At 32.9% G+C, this 17,796-nt stretch overlaps 1 protein-coding gene across 1 annotated transcript in view; it reads left to right on the plus strand.

Moving 5' to 3' along the window:
* Positions 1-4,238: 4,238 nt before the first annotated feature.
* LOC6033056 (homeobox protein 5) overlaps positions 4,239-17,796 on the plus strand; it is an 89,921-nt gene continuing 76,363 nt past the window's right edge. Inside the window, exons 1-2 of the mRNA XM_038265044.1 lie at positions 4,239-4,410; positions 16,801-16,833. The gene's annotated coding sequence lies outside the window, so the exon portion shown is untranslated. The remainder of the gene's footprint in view (positions 4,411-16,800; positions 16,834-17,796) is intronic.

Raw genomic sequence — 17,796 nt, forward strand, 5'->3', positions numbered from 1 at the left:
AAAATTATCGCTGCCGCGTCTTTGTGTGAGTGTGTGAATGAAGGAAAAAAAAACAACACTCATTTAACGCCCCTCTCCCCGCTCCCTTCCCACCTCCTTGCTTGAATGAGTGTGTTTTCTTCAATAGAGAGATTCCGTCGCACTTGCCGATCCCTTCCGGCGACCCGCGTTGGCTCACCCTCTCCGGACAACTTGACGGCCAAGGGTCGTAATGTTGGAAAGTTTTGGTTTGTTTTTGCAATTTTAGATTTTATATTATTTAAATTAGCCAGTATGAGGGTTGATTCAACCAATATTATGTTAAAATCAACAGTGTCTTTCGTTGAACTTAACTTTTCTTATTCTTGATTCGGAAGTACTGCTTGTTTTCCAATTTGCACTGACGAAATTAAATAAAAATTTGAAAAAAAAGCTTTTTTATTTATTGAACATGATTTTTGCATCCATTAATCCCTCGGTCTTTTCGGTTTGTTTTGGTTTTTTGACGTTTGTCTGCTTTTTACCTGGGCTACGGCCCAGTTATCGAGCGCGCCCAGTTGTATTTTTTGATTGTCGAGAATTTTTTTTATTGTTTCAGGGGACAAAACCCCGCAATTTTTGTTTTGAAATTCAGATTTTCAATGTTAATGTAATGAGATGTACAATATTACAATATTTTTTTAAATTTTTCAAAGATTTTAGTCTTGTTTTTTTTAAAAGGTCTACAATATCTTTCGATTGCAAATTCAATTTTGCATTTACAAATTAACGTGGTGATTATTGCATTCGATCGTAATATTACGATCGTAATTTCTCGACTCACAATCGAGATTTCTCAATAGTAGGGGAGCTGGGGGTAAGACGGCCAGGCGGGGTAAGACGGCCACCCCACTGTTTTAATAAGTATACTAATGAATATTACTAAAATGTTTAGCAATACTGTTCCTCATGCTAAATAATGCATATGGAGTCACCTTTGCCAGAAATATTGTTTGAAATAGTATAAAAATAACTCAAAATAAACAAATAATTTTTGAACTTGAAACTGGATGTAATTTTCATGAATTACAACTTAGGCATTTTGTTAAATAACAATATGTTTTTCTGTCTTCAAATATTTTTCATGTTAAATTGAAGTTTTCCTAGATTATGTCCCTCGAAAAGTTAAAAAATGCGATGAACTGTTTACAAAAATGTTTAAAAAATAATTTATTTGGGGGCAAGACGGCCACCTCCTCCGGGGGTAAGACGGCCACCCGTAATTTGTTGATTTTATTTGATATAGGTTATATTTTTGACGGTTTTTGACTATTAGGACATATTGTTAGATAAAGGAAAAGCATTTTCAATAAAACTATCCATTTTTAATCAAAATGCTGCTAACTACCGTTTCGACAACATTCTTTACTGTGATATAGCAAAACTCATTGAATAGTATGAAATCCTATCAAACTTTTCATAAAAATCGCTAATTTAATATTGTTTACATTATTTTGATTTACTTATTCCAATCAAAATACACAAACTATTTTTTTTTGTATCAAATTGTGTTTGTTTTGTAGTAAAAATTCATAGTTTTTTATAAAATGTGGTCGCAATAATATGAAATTCACTGAGCCAAAATATGAAATTTTTTAAACAGCATTTTTCTTCACATTTGAAAACCTGATTTTTTTCAACCAAAATAGTTATGATGCTCAGAGAAGTCTGTTGAACTAACCATGTAGGTGTTTGGGTGGATTTAGCAAAGCTATTAAGTTAATTTATAGCATTGGCCGTCTTACCCCACATGGTTGGCCGTCTTACCCCGCGTATTTCATATATATACGATTTCAATTATTTTTTTAAAATTGCTGAAAAGTATTGAAGATTGGTTTTTAGACCAACTAATTTATGTCATTTCTATAATGGACTAGTAGTAGAACAATATGTACGTAATTTGAGATCAAAATAATCTGTTGTGTAAATTTTATTAGACTTCTCCCTTAGGGTGGCCGTCTTACCCCCATCTCCCCTAAGATTACGACTTACCATCGACAAATCTCGATCTACCATCGACAAATACAAATTACAAAATTTTAGAAATTTTAGAAATTTTAGAAATTTTAAAAATTTTGGAAATTTTAGAAATTTTAGAAATTTTAGAAAATTTAAAAATTTTAGAAATTTTAGAAATTTTAGAAAATTTAGAAATTTTAGAAATTTAAGAAATTTTAAAAATTTTAGAAATTTTAGAAATTTTCGAAATTTTCGAAATTTTAGAAATTTTAGAAATTTTAGAAATTTTAGAAATTTTAGAAATTTTAGAAATTTTAGAAATTTTAGAAATTTTAGAAATTTCAGAAATTTTAGAAATTTTAGAAATTTTAGAAATTTTAGAAATTTTAGAAATTTTAAAAATTTTAAAAGGTTTAGAAATTTTAGAAATTTTAAAAATTTTAGAAATTTTAGAAATTTTAGAAATTTTAGAAATTTTAGAAATTTTAGAAATTTTAGAAATTTTAGAAATAGAAATTTTAGAAATTTTAGAAATTTTAGAAATTTTAGAAATTTTAGAAATTTTAGAAATTTTAGAAATTTTAGAAATTTTAGAAATTTTAGAAATTTTAGAAATTTTAGAAATTTTAGAAATTTTAAAAATTTTAGAAATTTTAAAAATTTTAGAAATTTTAGAAATTTTAGAAATTTTAGAAATTTTAAAATTATTAGAAATTTTAGGATTTTTTTAAAATTTTACAATATTTAAAACTATTGATTTTTTTTTTAAATTTTAAATTTTTGCAGTTTTTAGAAATTTTTGAAATAACTGAACTTTTTGAAATTTTTGAAATTTGTAAAGTTTTTGAAACTTCCAAAACTTTCAAATTTTTTTAAAAATATTAATTTGGAAAATTTTTGAAATTTTTAAAAGTTTAAAATTTTTGAAATTTCTAAAACTTTTGTTTTTTTTTGAATTTTTGAAACATTTGAATTTTTTTTTAATTTTTTAAAGAATAGTTTCGAACCCATATCGAGATTTTCTCGATCGTCGGTCATAATTTGTCGATGGTACACATAAAAAATCTCGGAAACCAAAAAATACAGATTTTGGGAAATTAAGTTTTTGTGAAACAAAGTTAATTGAATAATTGGGAAAAAATGGTTTTTCTGTACCGATTTTTTTTATCAATGGTCTTCAACAATACCTACAACTTTGCCAAAGCCTTGGTGTTGATCAGAAAATTCATTCAAAAGTTACAGATTTTCGAATATTTACGTACCATTTTTGTATGTAATTGTTATCATTAGTTTTCCCATACAAGTCTCAATACAATTTTGAGAGCTGGTCATGTCAAATAAGTGAATGTTCAAGAATCTGTATCTTGGATGAATTTAAAGAATTTTTTTGGAATTTTCAGAAAAATAAACACAAAAAATGCCTATTTTTAATTTGGATTTTCAACACTAAAATTATAATTCGTCAATACAAATTTTTGAAATTTCTGATTTTTTTTGCATGTTTCAGGGAACTAAAAAACTTCTTTTGCGATAGAGTTTGGGATTGTACAAAATGGGGTACAGGAGAAATAAATTTTAGGAAAAATATGATTTGTTGAAAAAACTCTTAAAAAATGTCAAAACAAATATCTAATTAAATTTGCAATCGAAAATGGCTTAATTTTTGTATTAGGGTACTCAGCAACCAAGGAAGTTGTTGTCTTTTTATTCCAAAATCGCCTAACTTCAGACCCAATCCTGCAACAATCTGATTGTGGAAATAAAACAATCTTTATTGTAAATTATGTAGTAGACCGTTCTTTAGGGGATGAATCAAAAATTATATTGATAGTTCCCGTAGTTTTGAACATACTAAAATGTCTGTAACAAAAATCTGGGTTCAAAAGCTTTGCTTGATGTGAACCGTTAAGTAAACCGTTTTTAAGTGAGCTTTTTCCTTTAAAAAAATAAAAATAAACATATATAAGGACCCTTTTTTCAAAAAAAAAAAAAGACTTTCTTTTAAGCAATATTAAAAAAACAATTTTCTTCCAAGATTTGGATCTTTGGGGAAACCTGACTAACAGTTTGGCCCCCTCTCACTAGGTGGATGAATCCCCCCCTGCCCGTTGCTGCCTGCTGTTTGGATAGTCGCAGTTTGTTGGTGCGCGCACTCTACGGATGCGTCTGTATTGTGTTTGTGTGTTTGAAACCTCCGAAGGCAGGCAGACCTTTGCGTCGTCGCCTGCTCAGTTCTTCCCGAACACACACTCATCATCAGCTTTTCTGTACACACAACTTTGAACAAACACGACGACCGACGTGCAAGGAAAAGCGTTTTTTTTGAAGTGCTGCTGTTTGTGTGAAAAATTGTGCCGATTTTCTGGTCAATCGGTCGATTTTTCGGTGATTATTAAGGTTTGCCGGCAGCAGCAGTGATCCGCACGTGTGAAGGTAAGTGAAAATGGCCCACTTTGTTGAGACTACTACTTCCCCTCCCTGGAGAAAAAATGGCCCCACCGTGAAGTTAGAGCGAATTTGTTTGACGGTAATGGGTTTCAATCGGTGCAATCGTGGGTTTTCTAGACGACACCTTCCAGAAGCTTTGCCTTTAGTCGATGATTAATGTTTGTCGCAGAGTGGTGACTATTAATTACGTGATGTGTGGAACTAAAATGCTATTTTACATGGTTGCATATTTATTCCCACATATTTTCTTGAACATTTTTCTTCGTGTTATTTTTCTGCACCGGATGTAAAGTAATCTTGGGTCAGTTCTCAATTCCATGCCAAATAGGGAACCAGGTGAGCAGTTCTCTCCGATTTCGGTCATTCGATTTTTTTTGTATTTTTAATCCTACTGAAACTTTTTTGGTGCCTTCGGTATGCCCAAAGAAGCCATTTTGCATCATTAGTTTGTCCATATAATTTTCCATACAAATTTGGCAGCTGTCCATACAAAACTGATGCATGAAAATTCAAAAATCTGTATCATTTGAAGGAATTTTCTGATCGATTTGGTGTCTTCGGCAAAGTTGTAGGTATGGATACACTGAAAAAAATATACAAGGTAATTTTTTGTGATTTTTTAATTAACTTCTTGTCACTAAAACTTGATTTGCAAAAAACACTATTTTTATTTTTTTCTTTTTCTGATATGTTTTAGAGGACATCAAATGCCAACTTTTCAGAAATTTCCAGGTTGTACAAAAAAACTTTGACCGAGTTATGATTTTTTGAATCAATACTGTTTTTTTTCAAAAAATCGAAATACCTGTCGCAAAAATTTTTCTTTGTAACATCAAATTTGCAATCAAAAAGTACATCAAATCAAAAAGTTTTCAAGTTAAATCCATTTTAGGTAACTTTTTTGAAAATAGTCGCAGTTTTTCATTTTTAAAAATTAGTGCACATGTTTGCCCACTCTTGAAAAATATTTTTGAAAAGCTGAGAATTCTCTATATTTTGCTTTTTGAACCTTGTAGATACGATCCTTATTTGCTGAAATTTTCCGATCTTTTCGAAAAAAATATTTTAATTTTTTTTTAATCAAGACTAAAATTTCAAAAGAGCCAAACATTCAATATTACGCCCAAATAAAAAAAAATAAAAATAGTGTTTTTATGCAAATCAAGTTTTAGTGACAAAAAGTTAAATAAAAAATCACTATTTTTTACTATGTATCATTTTTTTCCAGTGTAGTCCGTATCCATACTTACAACTTTGACGAAGACACCAAATCTATCAAAAAATTCCTTCAAAAGATGCAGATTTTTGAATTTTCATGCATCATTTTTGTATGGACAGCTGCCAAATTTGTATGGAAAATTATATGGACAAACTAATGATGCAAAATGGCTTCTTTGGGCATACCGAAGGCACCAAAAAAAGTTTCAGCCGGATAAAAAAATACAAAAATTAAAATGGAAGAAAAAATACCGATTTCATAATGAGGTGTCAGGTCAGGTCAGGTGTAAACTACATTTTCGAATGTATATTGAAAAAAGAGGTGGAAATAACACCAATACCAAATTTTGATTTCGAAAGTCTCGGGTTATAGCAGTTCTTTAACTTTTAGTTAAAAGTTCGGATTTTTTGTATTGTTTCAAACTGTAGCCATTTCGCATCAATGGTTCCTCCAAAATCAATGAAAAAAATAAAACAAAAAAAGGCATTCAAATATTCCAAACTGTATTTGACCGATTCTTAGCGAAGCTACACCAAAATGTCACATTTTTATTTTTCAATTTTCAATATGATTTTTAATATGAAAAAATCATTTTTATTATGATGCAATAATTGCAATCTGCTTTAAATGCGTTTTCTTACCTTAAAAGCCAAGAACATTGACCAAAGTGGTCTGCAAGCCATTTTACGGGAGAGGAGTTTTTTCATAAATCTGCTCCTTTCGTTGTCCCGTCACGAAAAGAAATGGCTGGCAAAAACTCAAATTTCATCCAATTCTTTCAGTTCAAGGAGCAAAAGATTCGTTTTTTAATTTGTGATAATGTGTAGAAGAGCAAAAGTTTTTAAAAATCAAACTGGCAAAACTGTAGCGATTTTTGTAGTGTGCCTTTTAAAAGTCCAGTTTTACGATGTTGTCCCGTCACGCTACATTTTTATTTCAGGGGAAGCACAGGTACTATATGGTTCATTCTGCATGATATTTCTTTGTAGGAAAATCAATTATCTTTCCAAAAATGTAGTAACATTGGGGGGTTTCTTCTTTTATTTTGCCACTACAGCCAAAACGCTGAAAAAAAAACTTGTTTTTTTTAAAGGAGCCGAAGAATCGGTCATTTGTTGAAAAGTCATGTTATGATTGATTGTTTTTTGTAAAGTTGTTGAATTTAAAAAGGACTATTGATTATCCGAAAACCGTATTGTGATCTTATAAGTTACTATTAAAATCATCGATTTATGTTAAGAACTTTAAAAGTAAAGCAAAACATTGTTTTGGCTGAAGTCCGGAAGTTTTGAATAAGGATGGGTTTTGCTAAGAAAACAAAAACAATTCAAAAACCTTTTTATATAATTTTAAGCAAAAAAGTATAACAGAAAATATTATGCAGTGTCACAGTTATTCCATTGTTGCAAATCGCGTTAAACCAGAAGGATCCATATCAAAAATAATTAGACCCGTATTTTGTTTTTCACATTTTTTAGGGGGGTCTAAAAATCCGTTTTTTCATAAATTTTCGTTAAAACTTAGGTATTTTGGAAACTTATGATTGCAAAACAACTGGGAAAGTGTAAAGTGCATTTTTAAATACTTTGTTCATTCAAATGTTGAAACCATGGCTAGTTAATTCAATGTTTAAACTTTTTTATATTTTTGCAAAAAAAAAAAATTGCGGTGCTGTACATTGGAATTTCATAAAAATTCAAAATACTTTTAATCCAGCCCACACATGCTTAACACGATTATAAATGCGTTTTCAGTTGATTTGACCTCTATTTTCATGAAACTTTTGAAGATTTTTGAAAAAATATTTTTTTGCCCCCTGATTTTTTTGAAGAAGGGTGACATTAACTTTGAAAAATATATGCAAAGACCTAACCTGAAATGCTTACCCTTTTTCGAAGTTAAAATAAAAATAAATAAAAGTTGAGACACTCATGAAAACTATACAAAAAACCAGTTATAATTATGTGAACATGAAATTATCACTTAAATAGGGTATTTGTCCCTATTTTGTGCCTACTAAGCCGAGCGCACTTTTTATTTGATGTATTTTCAAAGGCTGCTATAGGCAGCTTTGCTTGTATTACATGAATAAGTTGGTTTTTAAATGCTAATGCTCTTACTTAAACACATTTTTGGCGAAAATACTTTAAATTTCTTAAAAGCCCGAGAAACTAAAACATTTTTTGTCCCTATCTTGGGGATATTGCTTCTAGCATACGACCTTCTTTGTGCATATTTTCGGCCAATTTCTGATTGGTTGAAATCTTGAAGCACGTGGCGAACTTTTTTGACGTACGGTTCAGCCCCAGCTCGTACAGTACAGCCGCACAAATTCGGTCGACAAACATGCTAAATCATTGTGATGTTTTAAGCCACAAATCAACATTAGAATGATTGATTTCACTTGCATTAAGTGCATAATTAGCTTGGACATGATTTATATAATTCTTTACGAGTTTTAAACATAATTAAACAGTTGTTGCGTAGCCAAACAACAAGCCCGTAATATGCAAGAAATACTGTAACTTGTGAAAAGCGCACACACACTGTCACAATTTGTAGAAGTGTCAAATGGACTGAATATAGAGCCATTCTCTCCGAAATGGACGAAGTTATTAATCAGTTATTTTAGTGATTTGGTGGCAGTTTGAAGATTGTTTTATCAACGGGATTGTGTAACCCACCAAAAAAACATATTGCCGGTGGTTGGAGATTCGAGAGACGGCTCTCATTCGTGTGCTGAGCGATGAAAGCCGAGCGCTGAGTGTCAACAAGTGGTAAGCAAAAGTGGTGAAGATTTTCGAGCTAATGGGCAATTAGCTATTTGCCAAGACAAAAGTGAAGAGTGCTATTCTTATTGCTTTATTTCTAATTCAAGAGGAAAAAGTAAATTATTCTTGCCCACCAAAATGAAGATAATGACTGCACGTATCATTATCAAGTGGCAGATTCCTGCCAGATTGGTGAAATGCTCAATTTCGTTGAATTAAGTTTGGTAGACCCAAAATAGGTACTAGGCTCAAAATAGGGACAAATACCCTACAATTTGAAAACTGTACTTTTATCAGAAAAAGGATATTATTGTTCGATAGAAAATTTGGTTTTACTTTGAAGAACGAATTTTGAAATATAAATTAAACTCATAAATTTAAGATGAAAATTTAGAAAAAAAATTAAATAGTTTTTTGTTATGAGCACTGTTGTTTTCACTAATGAGAATTTTTGTTTTCTTTTAAATTGGTTGTGAATTTATCAAGAATCGAGCGAAATCGACCTATTGCAAACTAATCTGAGAAATGTTCCTTTTTTGATTTTTTAAACACATATTTTTTAACAATTTTAAACAAAATTTAAATTAAATATTTTAGAGTGTGATTTTTTATTTTGCTAAACACATTAAATCGATTATAATTGAAAACTATTTGCGGTTCTTAGGAGGATTGTCCTAATCACTCGAAAAAATAATTATTATTTTTTAAATTTGCAGAGTTTTGATGTTTTAGAAAACGTCAAATGACAATCCTTGAGGCAAAAATCGATAAAATTGATCTCCGATTAACCTGTTTGAAGGAAGATTACAAAATTGCCAATTGAAAAATGGTTTTTTGGACCTTTTAAATAATTACAAAATTTCACTTTACTGATATTCTGATAGAGAGTATCTTTTTCGAGATAAAGCAACATGGAAAGGTCCAAAAAGTTTGTTAAAACTAGCGAAATAAAAAACTCTTTATTTTCTCAACCATTTAAGTTATCGAAGTCGTACCTACCTATTTGATTTCGCTTGATTGGAAGCCGGAAATTTGACCGAAACAAAAAAAAAAATTTCTGGCTTAGTAAAAAACTCGCTGTCCTGGGATCAGTTTCCCCAGAATTAAAAAAAAAAATGAAATTGTACAAATAAAAATATTTATTTTTTAAGTAACAAAAGTTATAAATTCATTTGCTTGTCACACACACTTTATTTATTTTAAATTTCTGTTTTTTTCTGTACCAAAAATGACAGAACCGAATAGTAACCCAAAGCAAAACAATTGCTGAAAAGTTCTACTTTTCAGCACTTAAAAATTCTACTTTTCAGCACTGAAATGGATGCTGAAAAGTTAAACTTTTCAGCACTTGTTCGTAAAGAGGTACTTTTCAAAACTTGATTTTTTCAGCACTCGTCGTAATTATCCAACTCCTCGTTGAACCTCGTTGAATAAATGTACGACTCGTGCTGAAAACATCTACTTTTTGCAACTTGTTGCATAAACTAATTGAAAGTTTTCATGAGGAAATGAATTCCTAGTTCTACACATATTGACAAATTTATTCAATAAACTAACCATGAAGCTATTGATTGCTGGGGTGTGATGTGATGAAGGAAGTTAGTTTTTTTGGCAGATGATGGTCGGCTGACGCATCCAAAAAAAGAGGAAAAAAGCATTCGCGATGATTGTCTTTCTGCGCGGTGTACTAACTAACTTCAGCCTGTGGCGTGTGATTTGACCCATATTTGTTTTTTTTAGCATTGCCAAATGTCGTTTTTTTCACAGTTGAAAAAAGTTTTCTTTTCAAAAGATGATTTTTGACTAAAAAAAAAACATTTGGATTTTTATTAATCCTTAAAACTTGAATTTGAATAAAATCAAGATTTTTTTTTTGCTGTGCCCAAATTTAGTGAACGTTTAGCGTTGTGCACCTTAGCCGGTGCCAAAAAATGTCAGAAATGCTCATCTGAGTGTTATTTTCTTCTTCTCACTGCTGGGGCTGTGGAATGTCGAAGCATGGATGCAGTCTGAAAGTATTCAGATCAAGTGCCGATGCGTGGTGTTTGGTGCGCGGTGTAAAATTACATAAAGTGTGAAAATTCCTTTGGGTAGCGTTTAAAAAAAATAGTGTAAATTTATTTACAGACTTTAACCGTATTTAAATTTAAAGAATTTCTTATTGTTTAGACAGGAAAAGGTAGAATCGACATTAGGGTGTATAAATAAACATTTGCTTTCATCAACTGGTCATATCAGAATGAACTCTCGTCACTTTGGCGGACATCAAGGTCCTTTCGCCATTTCACGCTTTTTCATTTGAACACACGAATAATATTGTATCACAGACAAGCAGATCTAAACCATGTAATTAAAAAATCAACTAAACACTTCTCACTAGCGCCGTCTATTTGTGGACGCGCGCAACATACGAAATTTTCCAGGCAAATGTCAAACGCGGGTAAATGAGCTGTGGTGGTGAATTCAAATTTGCCGCGGTGAGTTTTTGATGGATTTTAAGCGAGATTCACGGCCTTTTGTCTGTGTTCGCACATACTTTTTTTTTTGCTTTTCGCACATTCGGACGCAGAACGTTCAATTTTTGAAGTCGTCATCGCACAAACTCGTCCTCCCGATTTGTTTACGACGCCATCCACAGTGTACAACGCACCACGTAGCTCTGGTGAGTTGCCTAAACGTGATAGGGTGGGATGGTTCGGACAGCGAAATAAAAACAAATTCTAACCTTGAAATTCTCGAACCCGGTTTTGCCTAGGAAGCTTTATTTTGTGGTGCGGTTCGATGTTTTTTGTTGTTGTTGGAACAAACAAATCTCAATTACTGTTGATATTTAAAACAGAATTAAACAAAAAGTTATTTTGAGGAGTTTCATTGCAATGTATTGTCGATTGTACTAGCACAGATAAACAGAAAAAAAACATTAATCATTCCTCACTGAGTTGCCTAGTTGTGAATGAGCGCACCACTCGGAATCTCTGGTACAGTGTGCGTGTTTGACTCAACTGTCAAACGCTGGGTGCAGAATAGTTGTCCGCAAAGCGGCCTCAATTTAGAACTGTCAAAGCGGAACCAATTTACTGTTTGGAAAATGATGCCATGAATTGGCAAGTATTGTAATCGATCTATAATTTATTTTGTCAGGAATAAAAAAGACGAGAGCGTCGAGCTTTTGAATCAGTCTTAAGAAAAGGGATGAAATCGAGATTGGCTTAATTCGTTGCATACATTTCCATAAGCGCTATGTCTCACTCAAAACCTATGTTTACAAATCGTTTAAGACGAATTATCAGTAACTGTGAATGGCACCTGCCAAATAATATTGAATAATCTTACTCCTGTATTATCACAGCGCTTCAAAGATACATAATCTCGTAATTTCCATCCGGTTGCTCTTCTGATTCACGAAATTCCCCCACTTCTGACGCAATATTTCATCACGTTAAAAACAAAGAAGGACTCTTTTAATCACCCATCGTTTAGTCTACAAAAAAAGCACGAAGAACTTAATTTTTCAGCGAAAACTCTAATATGTATTATCAGATCCAAAATGTTTCAAAACGAGTCACTTCAACAGCAAAAAATATGTCACGCTTGAGCTTGAACAAAGCCTTCTACTTTGTTTATGTTTACAGCTGTAGTTCAGTTGTATTTGTGAGGAGCAGTGGGGATCATTCGGAAATCACGTTACGCATTCTGTCTTTTCAGCACCCAGGTCAAACGCATGTAAAAGAGTTGTGGTGAATTTGACATTGCAGTGGTGAATTTCGCTAATTCAAATTGTCCGTTAATTTGTTGAAGAGTTTCACATCTTCCTGTCTGTGGTGTTAGTGCCATCAGATCGAAAAGAATTTATCTAGTTTGCACCACATTAATCTTGCAGTTAAAATAATTTGTCACGTCAAATTTGCAGTTGTCGGAGCAATCCTGCGGCGCTGCACAAAGTTGCAATAATTACCACGTATGTTCATTCTTGGTTGCAAATGATAAGAACCATATTTTTATTACTGCCAAAAATAAAAACACCTTGAACGCGTAAAATACAAACAAATGTATTTGCGTTCAATTTCGACCTGCAGCCGGCGGCGCCGGCCAAGATACCGTAATCGCAGTATGCCACGCTTGCGCCAGAAGGTGAGGTTAGGTCTTTTATTTTTTTCGAGACTCACCCACGTTTCGGGGAACCACGTGGTTGTTATTATTGTGCTCTTTCGAGGAAGCAACACTACAAAATGCTAATGAGGTGTGTCGGAAGGGCACAGCTCGTCGTTCTGTGTGACTATTTATTGTTTCGGTTATAAATTTTTATTTAGGGTCAAACAACGCAGCGCGACGCCGATTAGTGTGAGAATTCGATCGCGAAAGGAGGTTTCTGTCACTGTGAGCGTGTGCGACGACGCCATGTTTGTTTTCTTTTTATGTAACAACTATCAGAAGAACACAACTAGATTAGGGTGATTGTAGCAATTTTTGGCTATTCAAATTTCAAAGGTTTGTGTTTCAATTTATTGCACAAAGCTCACCCAACTTCAAATATTGACAGGTCAATAAAAACCCAACCAGTCAAAAGCAGGTGCATTTGCCCTAATATGTATTAACTGCGGCCACTCTGGCGGTGTTAGTTTCGATGAGCACACCGAAGCGGTTTCGGTATATACCGGGCGGCTACGTTACGTAGAATGCATTTATGCGGGAAGTTAGATAAAGTGAAGAATTGCAGGAAGCATTAAATTAAAAAGCAACCTCCGATGTCCGATGCCAGAACAGAACACGGTGAGAAACACAAACTAAACAAAAAAAAAAAAAAAAAAAGAACTACCGACACCGGGTCGAACTTGTTCGAACGGACAGGAAGGGTCAAGGGATGGAGGAAAGGGTACAAGCATCAGAAAGATGGGATTGTTAGATTCGGTGTAACATAAATTGATGATTTTGAAGCTTCAACTCGGGCAAATTGGGACTACAGTATTAATAGGGACAGCTGTTTTTGGAGTTCTTAAAATCTTCAAATTAGCAAATCGTTGTGCATATTGTGTTGTTCTGTTTTTGTTTTTACCAAAAAATCAAACCATTCTTCGCTTTGAAACATTGAAGAATTTCGTCATGTGTACGCGATAGTTGAATTGATAATTGGGAGTAGAACCAATTCCACCTGAACCAGATTCTCAACACCATGACAGCCGTCTTTTGCCAGCCGCTCTCATCTCCACCGCACACTCAAGACGAGAATTGTTGATGCTCTTCTTTTTTAGGAGGAAAGGGGAAAATCTCCACGGTATCCTCAAGTAAGTTTCGCTTGGAGTTGTATGGGTTTTTGGAAGAAAACTTGCCTATATTGAAAAATCACGTAGGCAACAAGACATTACAATGTTACAAACGTTTCAAATTATCAGCAAACTTGGCAACAATCCACATATACATCCGACGTCGACCCCTCCAAGCTACGATGCTATGGGAAGGTCTTTTTCAGCACAAAAACACTCGCGCGTTTTGATGTCTTCTATAAGTAATTTGCACCACGATAAAATCGACGACCTAAACGTCAGCGTGCCTTTCGATCTACGATGATATAGAAAGGACTTCTTAAAAACACAGAAAAATTCACAAACGCACTAAACAAACAAGAAATTTTTTGTATAGATCACCGGATAATTATTTCACAAACACGCGCTTCCATTGTTGATAAGGCACTCGAAGCGAATTAAAATCACTGCTGGTGGAGTTTTGCACCACGGATCACTTCGATTGCTGCTACTGAGCTCTGAATTTAACATGTGATTTTTAGTACAATAACCTAGCAGAACTCGTCCGACGGCGTGCCTTCCGATCAACGATGATTAAGAAGGATTTTTTTGAACAGCTGTTTCGAATCTTACAAACTGATACAACGCTCAATTTTCTAAAGCGTATGTCTCAGCAACTAATGGTTCGATTTTCAATGTTAAAAAAAAAGAAATATTCGTGAAATTTCCCAATCTTTTCGAAAACAATATTTTCATTTTTTTAATCAAGACTAACATTTTAATAGGGCCAAACATTCCATATTACGACTTGAACTCTATATTAAATTTTCAAAACAAAACCTATCCGTCATGCAGCTAGGACCTTTTAAAAATTTAATCTAGAACAATACAAAAAATATTTTCAGCAATTTCATGGTCACTATTTTTAAAAATCGAAAAACTGCAAATATTTCGTTGGATTAAGCTTTCGGTAACAATATCTTGAAAACGGGGCCCTTTATCAAAAAATCTGTAAAGTACTTTCGATAGCAAATTCAACTTTACATAATTTTTTTTTCAAAAATCACTATTTAAAAAAAAATAACTCTGTGGCAAAATATTTGACCATGCTTCTCTATGCCTCAAAAGTTGCAGGTTTTGGTCTCGTCAAACATACCAAAAAATCTTAAAAATAAAACAGAAATCGGAATTTGAGAATTTGAATTTTGGAAAAAAATGAATTTAAAAAATCGACAACATGTTTCATTCCGTGTACCGACTTTTTCTGAATAGTCCTCTTCGATACCTACAACTTTGCCGAAGACACCACATTGATCAGAAAATTCCTCGAGAAGTTACAGATTTTCGTATATTTACGTACTATTTTTGTATGGACATCTGCTTAAATTTTATGGAGACCTGTGACACAAAATGGCTGCCATTTTGCATCATTAGTTTGTCCATACAAATTTGGCAGCTGTCCATACAAAAATGATGTATGAAAATTCAAAAATCTGTATCTTTTGAAAGGATTTTTTGATCGATTTGGTGTCTTCGGCAAAGTTGTAGGTATAAATAAGGACTACACTGAAAAAAAATGGGTGATTTTTAATTTTACTTTTTGCCACTGAAACTTGATTTGCAAAAAAAAATCTATTTTCAATATTTTTTTTTAGTTTTTTGATAAGTATTAGGGGACATTAAATGACAACTTTTCAGAAGTTTCCAGAACGGACAAAAAATCTTTGATTGAGTTATGACTTTTTGAATCAATACAGATTTAAAAAAATCGGAAAAATAGTCGCATAAATTTTTCAACTTAATTTTTCCATGTAAAATCGATTTTGCAATCAAAAAGTACTTAAGTAAAATTTTGTGCACCGTTTTCAAGTTATAGCCATTTTTGGGTAACTTTTTGATAATAGTCTCAGTTATTCATTTTTTTTTTAAATTACTGCAACTATTTACAATGTTAAAATATGAAACATTCGCGAGGAGGTGTAATATTGAATGTTGAGGAAAAAAAAGTAAGGAGGGTGTGATATTGAATGTTTGGCCCATTTGAAATGTTAGTCTTGATTTAAAATTTAAAATGGCTTCTTTGGGCATACTGTCTGTCCCGCTTACGTCAGTGGATGTTTTCATTAGGAATGAGCAAGACAGACTCTTTGTTTACACTTCCGCTTTGGCCCATTTGCATTGTTTTGCTTGAATTGCTCAGATTCAATATATTTTGGGACATTTTCAAAAGATTTCCAGAGAATATTCGGGGTATCGATACAAAAAGTGTTTTGATAATTTTGAAAAAATATTATGTTTGTTTTAAAGTTCTTATGTTCATTTTTTATAGCAACCTAATATTAAATTTTAATTGGGGACCATCCATAAACCACGTGGACACTTTTTTGGGAATCTTCCCCCCCCCCCTTCGTGGACAATTGTCCATACAAAAAAAATCTTTTTGTATGGATCGTGGACAATCGCCATACCCCCTAAAGTGTCCACGTGGTTTATGGATGGTCCCTTGCAGAAAATAATGAATGCAGTTTTTTTTACCTTTTGTTGGATTCAAAGTAAATATTCCACCCAGTTAAAACCATTTTTTTACAAGACAGATATTTACCTTATTTATTTTTTTTCATTATGATACAGTCCAGACTCGATTATCCGAAATCCTCGGAAAAATTTCACTTTGGATAATCGTGTATTGACTGTTAAAAAACGGTTATCCCGAGTTGATGACCAAATGTAACCAAATCGTAAAAAAAAAAAATTTCTACGACATAAGTTTTCCTGAAATTTGTTCCGGAAGAGTAGTCAATTATAATCCGGATCCACGGACTTTGAAAATATTTCCGGAATTGGGAAAGTTTTGTAAACAATTAAAACCATGACTAGTAGATTAGGTTGCATACCCGGACAAAAACCTACCCCAGTAAACAGTAAAACAATGTGTAAATTTGTGATATGTAGTTTTGGAAGGTTGAATATTACCTTTTTTAATGTAATTTTACCTTAATTTATTTAAATTGAAAAAGTGACATTTTACCAGAAAATTAGTAAAAGTGCACATTTACAGAGGTAGAATTACACATTTTGTAACCTTTTTTTTTATAGATTCTGTAGAGAGATTTTTTTTTGTAATTCGTTTTCTTCTCTTTTACAGGCTGAAAACATCATTCATTCATATTATAATTAGGTAAGTACTATAAATTTTATTTAGTAAAGTTAATTGTTAGAAGCAAACTGTGCCATTTGAAGTATCTAAATTTATAGAAAAACGGTATTATGTAATAGCTCACGGCTATCTAGATTTTTAAGGGAAGATGGCGAATGCTGAGCGCCCGAAATGTCAAAATCACGCAGTGCTACCAACATTACAAAAAAAAGTGTGCCATGGCATGACAGTCAAAATATTTTTTTCTAATGTTGGTACCAATGCGCGATTTTGACATTTCGGGCGTTCACCACTCGAGACGCCATCTTCGCTTAAAAATCTGGATAGACCCAAACTACAAGCATTTGAAGTTACGCTAAAATTTCTATGAAACTTTATGGCATTTGCTGCCCCTGTGGTCCGAGTGGTCATGTCATGTCCCGCGTGGTTGGGCTAAATGCAGCGGTGGACGGGACGGGCGCACAGAGACCGAAGCTCTCTGTTTCGGATTAATTGAACATCGTGCACCAATTGAATTCTAAATTTAGTTCAAAGCAGTGTGTGAATTGATTTTTTGTTGTTGTTTTTTTTCATTGCTGATGTGAACTTTCTACTCTGCAAGCGAGGTTAGGTTTTGGGTTGATGGGAGGTTAAATGTCCTAATTTTGAAAAAAAAGTAAGTTTTTAAGCTGATTTCATTCTTTTAACAAAAGTTGTGCAACAACTGCAGCTTTTTTGTACGCTCTGTTTTCAACTAAGACCTCTTGCAGCGAGGTGATAACCATTGGTAAACACATCTTTTGATACAGGCTAATATGACGAGAAATCTTCCGAAATAACATACAGCCTCATCATGAGACGCAAAAAGCTTGTGCTTCATAAATATATTTATTAACGAGTCCCGGCATAACCACTCACGGAGCAGGCCGTGCCAATGTGTTGGTGTGTTTAGAGGTGGAATTTGTTTACGCGAAAGCAATCTGCTCAATTTTCGTTTCGTTTGTG

This window comes from Culex quinquefasciatus, chromosome 3, assembly GCF_015732765.1.
Source record: "Culex quinquefasciatus strain JHB chromosome 3, VPISU_Cqui_1.0_pri_paternal, whole genome shotgun sequence".
NCBI classification, from domain to species: Eukaryota; Metazoa; Arthropoda; class Insecta; order Diptera; family Culicidae; genus Culex; species Culex quinquefasciatus.